Source organism: Arachis stenosperma, chromosome 3 (genome assembly GCF_014773155.1).
Source record: "Arachis stenosperma cultivar V10309 chromosome 3, arast.V10309.gnm1.PFL2, whole genome shotgun sequence".
Taxonomy (NCBI): domain Eukaryota; kingdom Viridiplantae; phylum Streptophyta; class Magnoliopsida; order Fabales; family Fabaceae; genus Arachis; species Arachis stenosperma.
This window is the reverse complement of record NC_080379.1, coordinates 10,122,362-10,129,361: the sequence shown is the minus strand read 5'-3', so window position 1 is coordinate 10,129,361 and position 7,000 is coordinate 10,122,362. Positions and strand designations below refer to the sequence as shown.

The 7,000-nt window shown below is 36.6% G+C and overlaps 1 non-coding gene across 1 annotated transcript; it reads left to right on the top strand.

The window, feature by feature from the left end:
* Positions 1 to 1,237: 1,237 nt before the first annotated feature.
* Positions 1,238 to 1,341, top strand: LOC130971460 (small nucleolar RNA R71). The gene has a single exon (XR_009082678.1). It is a non-coding gene; the product is annotated as a small nucleolar RNA R71 (small nucleolar RNA).
* The last annotated feature ends 5,659 nt before the right edge of the window (positions 1,342 to 7,000 follow it).

The following is a 7,000-nucleotide window of genomic DNA, read 5'->3' as shown; positions in this document are numbered from 1 at the left end:
TGATCCCCAGCTTCTCCATTACAGAGAGTGGCATAAGATTTATCCCTGACCCCAGGTCACACAGAGCTTTTGCAAAGGTCATGGTGCTTATGGTACAAGGTATCAAGAACTTGCCAGGATCTTGTTTTTTTTTTGAGGTAGAGTTTGCTGAATCCAGGTATCTAGTTCATTAATGAGCAAGGGAGGTTCACTTTCCCAAGTCTCATTACCAAACAACTTGGCATTCAGCTTCATGATAGCTCCTAAATATTGAGCAACTTACTCTCCAGTCACATCTTCATCCTCTTCAGAGGAAGAATAGTCTTCAGAGCTCATGAATTACAGAAGGAGATTTAATGGAATCTCTATGGTCTTTATATGAGCCTCAGATTCCTGTGGATCCTTAATAGGAAACTCCTTCTTGCTTGAGGGACGTCCCAGGAGGTCTTCCTCACTAGGATTTTCGTCCTCCTCCTCCCTTGTGCATTCGGCCATATTGATTACATCAATGGCCTTGCACTCTCCTTTTGGATTTTCTTCTGTATTGCTTGGGAGAATACTGGGAGGAGTTTCAATGATTTTCTTACTCAGCTGGCCCACTTGTGCCTCCAGATTTCTGATGGAGGATCTTGTTTCACTCATGAAACTGAAAGTGGCCTTTGACAGATCAGAGACTAGATTGGCTAAATTAGAAGTGTTTTGTTTAGAATTCTCTATCTGTTGCTGAGAAGATGATGGAAAAGGCTTGCTATTGCTCAGCCTGTTGCGTCCACCATTGTTAAAGCCTTGTTGAGGCTTTTGTTGATCCTTCCATGTGAAATTTGGATGATTTCTCCATGATGAGTTATAGGTGTTTCCATAAGGGTCACCCATGTAATTAACCTCTGCCATGGCAGGGTTCTCAGGATCATAAGCTTCTTCAGAAGCTGCCTCTTTAGTACTGTTGGATGCATGTTGCCATCCATTCAGATTTTGAGAGATCATGTTGACCTGTTGAGTCAACACTTTGTTCTGAGCCAATATGGCATTCAGAGCATCAATTTCAAGAACTTCTTTCTTCTGAGGTATCCCATTATTCACGGAATTCCTCTAAGAAGTGTACATGAATTGGTTGTTTGCAACCATATCAATGAGTTCTTGAGCCTCTTCAGGCGTTTTCTTTAGGTGAATAGATCCACCTGCAGAATGGTCCAATGACATTTTCGAAAATTCAGATAGACCATAATAGAATATATCTAATATGGTCCATTCTGAAAACATGTCAGATGGACACCTTTTGGTCAAATGCTTGTATCTTTCCCAAGCTTCATAGAGGGATTCACCATCTTTTTGTTTGAAGGTTTGAACATCCACTCTCAGCTTGCTCAGCTTTTGAGGAGGAAAGAATTTATCCAAGAAGGCTGTGACCAGCTTATCCCAGGAGTCCAGGCTATCCTTAGGTTGTGAATCCAACCATATTCTAGCTCTGTCTCTTACAGTAAAAGGGAAAAGCATGAGTCTGTAGACTTCAGGATCAACTCCATTCGTCTTAACAGTCTCACAAATCTGCAAGAACTCAGTTAAAAACTGGTAAGGATCTTCAGATGGAAGTCCATAAAACTTGCAGTTCTGTTACATTAAAGCAACTAGTTGAGGCTTAAGCTCAAAATTATTGGCTCCAATGGCAGGAATGGAGATGCTTCTTCCATCAAATTTGGACGTTGGTTTTGTAAAGTCACCAAGCATTCTCCTTGCATTATTATTATTTTCGGCTGCCATCTCCTTCTCTTGTTCTAATGTTTCTGAAAGGTTACCTTTAGATTGTTGTAGTCTAGCTTCTCTGAGTTTTCTCTTCAGAGTCCTTTCAAGTTCAGGATCAATTTCAACAAGAGTGCCTTTTTCCTTGTTCCTGCTCATATGAAAGAGAAGAAAACAAGAAAAGAAGAGGAATCCTCTATGTCACAGTATAGAGATTCCTTTATGTTAGTAGAAAAAGAAAGGGGAGAAGAGTGAAGAAGAATGGGTTCGGATTTTTAGATGAAGAGAGGTGAAGAGAAGTGTTAGTAAATAATTAAATAGAATAAGAAAAGAGAGGGAGAATTTCAAAAATAATTTTGAAAAAGGGATTAGTATTTTCGAAAATCAAATATAAGATATGATTAAAATTAAAATTTAAAACAATTAAAAAGAATTTTTGAAAAAGGGATGAGATATTTTCGAAAATTAGAGAGGAAAAAGTAGTTAAGTGGTTTTTTAAAAAAGATAAGAAACAAACACACAGTCAAATAGTTAGTTGAAAAAGATATTAAAATCAAATTTTAAAAAGATAAGAAGATAAGAAGTTAGATAAGATATTTTAAAATCAAAATTTGAAAAAGATAAAATTTTGAAAAGATATGATAAAAAGATAAGATAAATAAGATATGGTTGAAAAAGATTTAATTTTAAAATTAAAATTAATTACTTGACTAACAAGAAACTAAAAGATAAAATTCTAGAATTTAAATATTGAACCTTTCTTAACAAGAAAGTAACAAACTTCAAATTTTTGAATCAATCTCATTATTTGTTAGCTAATTTTCGAAAATAAGATGTAAAAGATAAGAAAAAGATTTTGAAAATAATTTGAAAAAGATTTTTGAAACTTTTCGAAAATAAAAAGAAAAATGGAAAAGATATAATTTTTGAAAAAGATTTTGAAAAGATAAGATTTTTAAAATTGAAAATTTGACTTGACTTGTAAGAAACAACTAATTTTGAAAATTTTTGACTAAGTCAACTCAAATTTTCGAAAATTATGAGAAAAATAAGGAAAAGATATATTTTTTATTTTTGAAAATTTTAATTATGAGAGAGAAAAACACAAACATGACCCAAAACATGAAAATTTTGGATCAAAACACTTAATGCATGCAAGAACACTATGAATGTCAAGATGAACACCAAGAACACTTTGAAGATCATGATGAACATCAAGAACATAATTTTGAAAAAAAATTTTGATGCAAAGAAAACATGCAAGATACCAAACTTAGAAATCTTTAATGCATGGACTCTAACAATCGAAAAATGCATATGAAAAACAACAAACAACACAAAACAAGAAAACATCAAGATCAAACAAGAGGACTTATCAAGAACAACTTGAAGATCATGAAGAACAATATGAATGCATGGAATTTTCGGAAAATGCAAGAAACAATTTTTAAAGCATGCAATTGACACCAAACTTAAAAATTGACTCAAGACTCAAACAAGAAACACAAAATATTTTTGGTGTTTATGATTTTCTAATTTTTTTGGATTTTTATTAATTTTTTCGAAAATAAAGTTTGGAAAAACAAAAAATAAAAGAAAAATTTTGAAAAAGATTTTTGAAAAGAAAATTACCTAATCTGAGCAACAAGATGAACCGTCAGTTGTCCAAACTCGAACAATCCCCGGCAACGGCGCCAAAAACATGGTGGACGAAATTGTGATCCTTAAAGTTGTACTCCTTGTACTTGTATGGAATTTAAAATTGGCACGTGTGATCACAACTCCGTTCAACTTAACCAGCAAGTGTACTGGGTCATCCAAGTAATACCTTACGTGAGTAAGGGTCGATCCCACAGAGATTGTTGGTATGAAGCAAGCTATGGTCACCTTGTAAATCTCAGTTATGCAGATTAAATGGTTATGGGTTTCGAAAATTAATAATAAATAGAAAATAAAAAGGGATAGAAATACTTATGTAAATTAATGGTGGGAATTTCAGATAGGCGTGTGGAGATGCTAGAATCCTCTCGAATCTCTACTTTCTTATTACATTCATCCAATCCTTCTTACTCCTTTCCATGGCAAGCTGTATGTAGGGCATCACCATCATCAATGGCTACTTTTAATCCTCTCGGGAAAATGGTCCTATGCGCTGTCACTGCACGGCTAATCGTTACTTTCTTATTGCTTTCATCCAATCCTTCTTACTCCTTTCCATGGCAAGCTGTATGTAGGGCATCACCATCATCAATGGCTACTTTTAATCCTCTCGGGAAAATGGTCCTATGCGCTGTCACTGCATAATCGTCTCGAGGCATCACCCTTGTTGATAGCTACATCCCATCCTCAGTGAAAATGGTCCAAATGCTCTGTCACAGCACGGCTAATCATCTGTCGGTCTCAATCAGGTTGGAGTAGAATCCCTTGATTCTTTTGCGTTTGTCATCACGCCCAGCCTTCAGGAGTTTGAAGCTCGTCACAGTCATTCAATACCGGAATCCTACTCGGAATACCACAGACAAGGTTAGACTTTCCGAATTCCCGGGATCCTACTCGGAATACCACAGACAAGGTTAGACTTTCTGGATCCCCATGAATGCCGCCATCTATCTAGCTTATACCACGAAGATTCTGTTGGGGAATCTAAGAGATATGCGCCCGGCCTAAGGTAGAACGGAAGTGGTTGTCAGTCACGCGCGTTCATAGGTGAGAATGATGATGAGTATCACGGATCATCACATTCATCAAAGTGTTGTGCAACGTATATCTTGGAATAAGAATAAAAGAGAATTGAATAGAAAATAATAGTAATTATATTAAAACTTGAGGTACAGCATAGCTTCACACCCTTAATCTATGGTGTGCAGAAACTCCACCGTTGAAAATACATAAGTGAAAGGTTCAGGCATGGCCGAATGGCCAGCCCCCTCAAACATGATCAATAGCCTCTTAAGATGAAGAATAAAACAAAACTGAGACCAAAGATGTAACCTGGTCAAAAAGACGACTAATACAATAGTTAAATGTCCTATATATACTAGACTAGCTACTAGGGTTTACATGAGTAAGTAATTGATGCATAAATCCACTTCCGGGGACCACTTGGTGTATGTTTGGGCTGAGCTTAATCTATCCACGAGCTGAGGCTTTTCTTGGAGTTGAACGCCGAGTTATAGCGTGTTTCTAGCGTTCAACTCCGGGTTATGACGTGTTTCTGGCGTTTAACTCCAGACAGCAGCATGTACTTGGCATTGAGCGCCACTTTACGTCGTCAATTCCCGAATAAAGTATGGACTATTATATATTTCTGGAAAGCTCTGGATGTCTACTTTCCAACACCGTTGAGAGCGTGCCATTTGGAGTTTTGTAGCTCCAGAAAATCCATTTCGAGTGCAGGGAGGTCAGAATCCAACAGCATCAGCAGTCCTTTTGTCAGCCTTTTTCAGAGTTTTGCTCAAGTCCCTCAATTTCAGCCAGAAATTACCTGAAATCACAGAAAAACACAAAAACTCATAGTAAAGTCCAAAAATGTGAATTTAACATAAAAACTAATGAAAACATCCCTAAAAGTAGCTTGAACTTACTAAAAACTACCTAAAAATAATGCCAAAAAGCGTATAAATTATCCGCTCATCACAACACCAAACTTAAATTGTTGCTTGTCCCCAAGCAACTGAAAATCAAATAGGATAAAAAGAAGAGAATATACTATGAACTCCAAAATATCAATGAATATTAATTCTAATTAGATGAGCGGGACTTGTAGCTTTTTGCTTCTGAACAGTTTTGGCATCTCACTTTTTCCTTTGAAGTTTAGAATGATGGCTCTCTAGGAACTTAGAAGTTTAGATAGTGTTATGATTCTCCTAATTAAGCATGTTGATTCTTGAACAAGCTACTTTTATGAGTCTTGGCCGTGCCCTAAGCATTGTTTTCAGTATTACCACCGGATACATAAATGCCACAGACACATAACTGGGTGAACCTTTTCAGATTGTGACTCAGCTTTGCTAGAGTCCCCAGTTAGTGGTGTCTAGAGCTCTTAAGCACACTCTTTCTGCTTTGGATCACGACTTTAACCACTCAGTCTCAAGCTTTTCACTTGGACCTTCATGACACAAGCACATGGTTAGGGACAACTTGATTTAGCCGCTTAGGCCTGGATTTTATTTCCTTAGCCCTCCTATCCATTGATGCTCAAAGCCTTGGATCCTTTTTACCCTTGCCTTTTGGTTTTAAGGGCTATTGGCTTTTTCTGCTTGCTTTTTCTTTTTCTTATTTTTTTTCCCGCCATTTTTTTTCGCAAGCTTCTTCTTTTTCACTACTTTTTCTTGCTTCAAGAATCAATTTCATGATTTTTCAGATCATCAATAACATTTCTCTTTGTTCATCATTCTTTCAAGAGCCAACAGTTTTAACTTTCATAAACAGCAATATCAAAAGACATATGCACTGTTCAATCATTCATTCAGAAAACAAAAAGTATTGTCACCACATCAATATAATTAAATTAAATTCAAGGATAAATTTGAAATTCATGAACTTCTTGTTCTTTTGAATTAAAGCATATTTCATTTAAGAGAGGTGAAGGATTAATGGATTTTATTCATAGCTTTAAGACATGGTTACTACATACTAATGATCATGAAGTAGAGACACAAAACATAGATAAACATAACATAGAAACCGAAAAACAGAAAGAAATAAGAACAAGGAGTGAGTCCACCTTAGTGGCGTCTTCTTCTTGAAGGACCAACAATGTCCTTAAGCTCTTCTATGTTCCTTCCTTGCCTTTGTTGCTCCTCCCTCATTGCTCTTTGATCTTCTCTTATTTCATGGAGAATGATGGAGTGCTCATGATGTTCCACCCTTAATTGTTCCACATTGTGGCTCAAATATTTTAAGGAAATGTTGAGTTGTTCCCAATAGTTGTTGGGAGGAAAGTGCATCCCTTGAGGCATCTCAGGGATTTCTTGATGATGAGCTTCCTCATGCATCTCTTGAGAACCGTGGAAGGTCTCTCTTGCTTGCTCCATCCTCTTCTTGGTGATGGGCTTATCCTCTTCAATGGAGATGTCTCCTTCTATGATAACTCTAGCTGAGTAACATAGATGGCAAATAAGGTGAGGAAAAGCTAGCCTTGCCATGGTGGAGGGCTTTTTGGCTATTTTGTAGAATTCATTGGAGATGACTTCATGAACTTCTACTTCCTCTCCAATCATGATGCTATAAATCATGATGGCCCGATCCTCAGTAACTTCAGATCGGTTGCTAGTGGGAATGA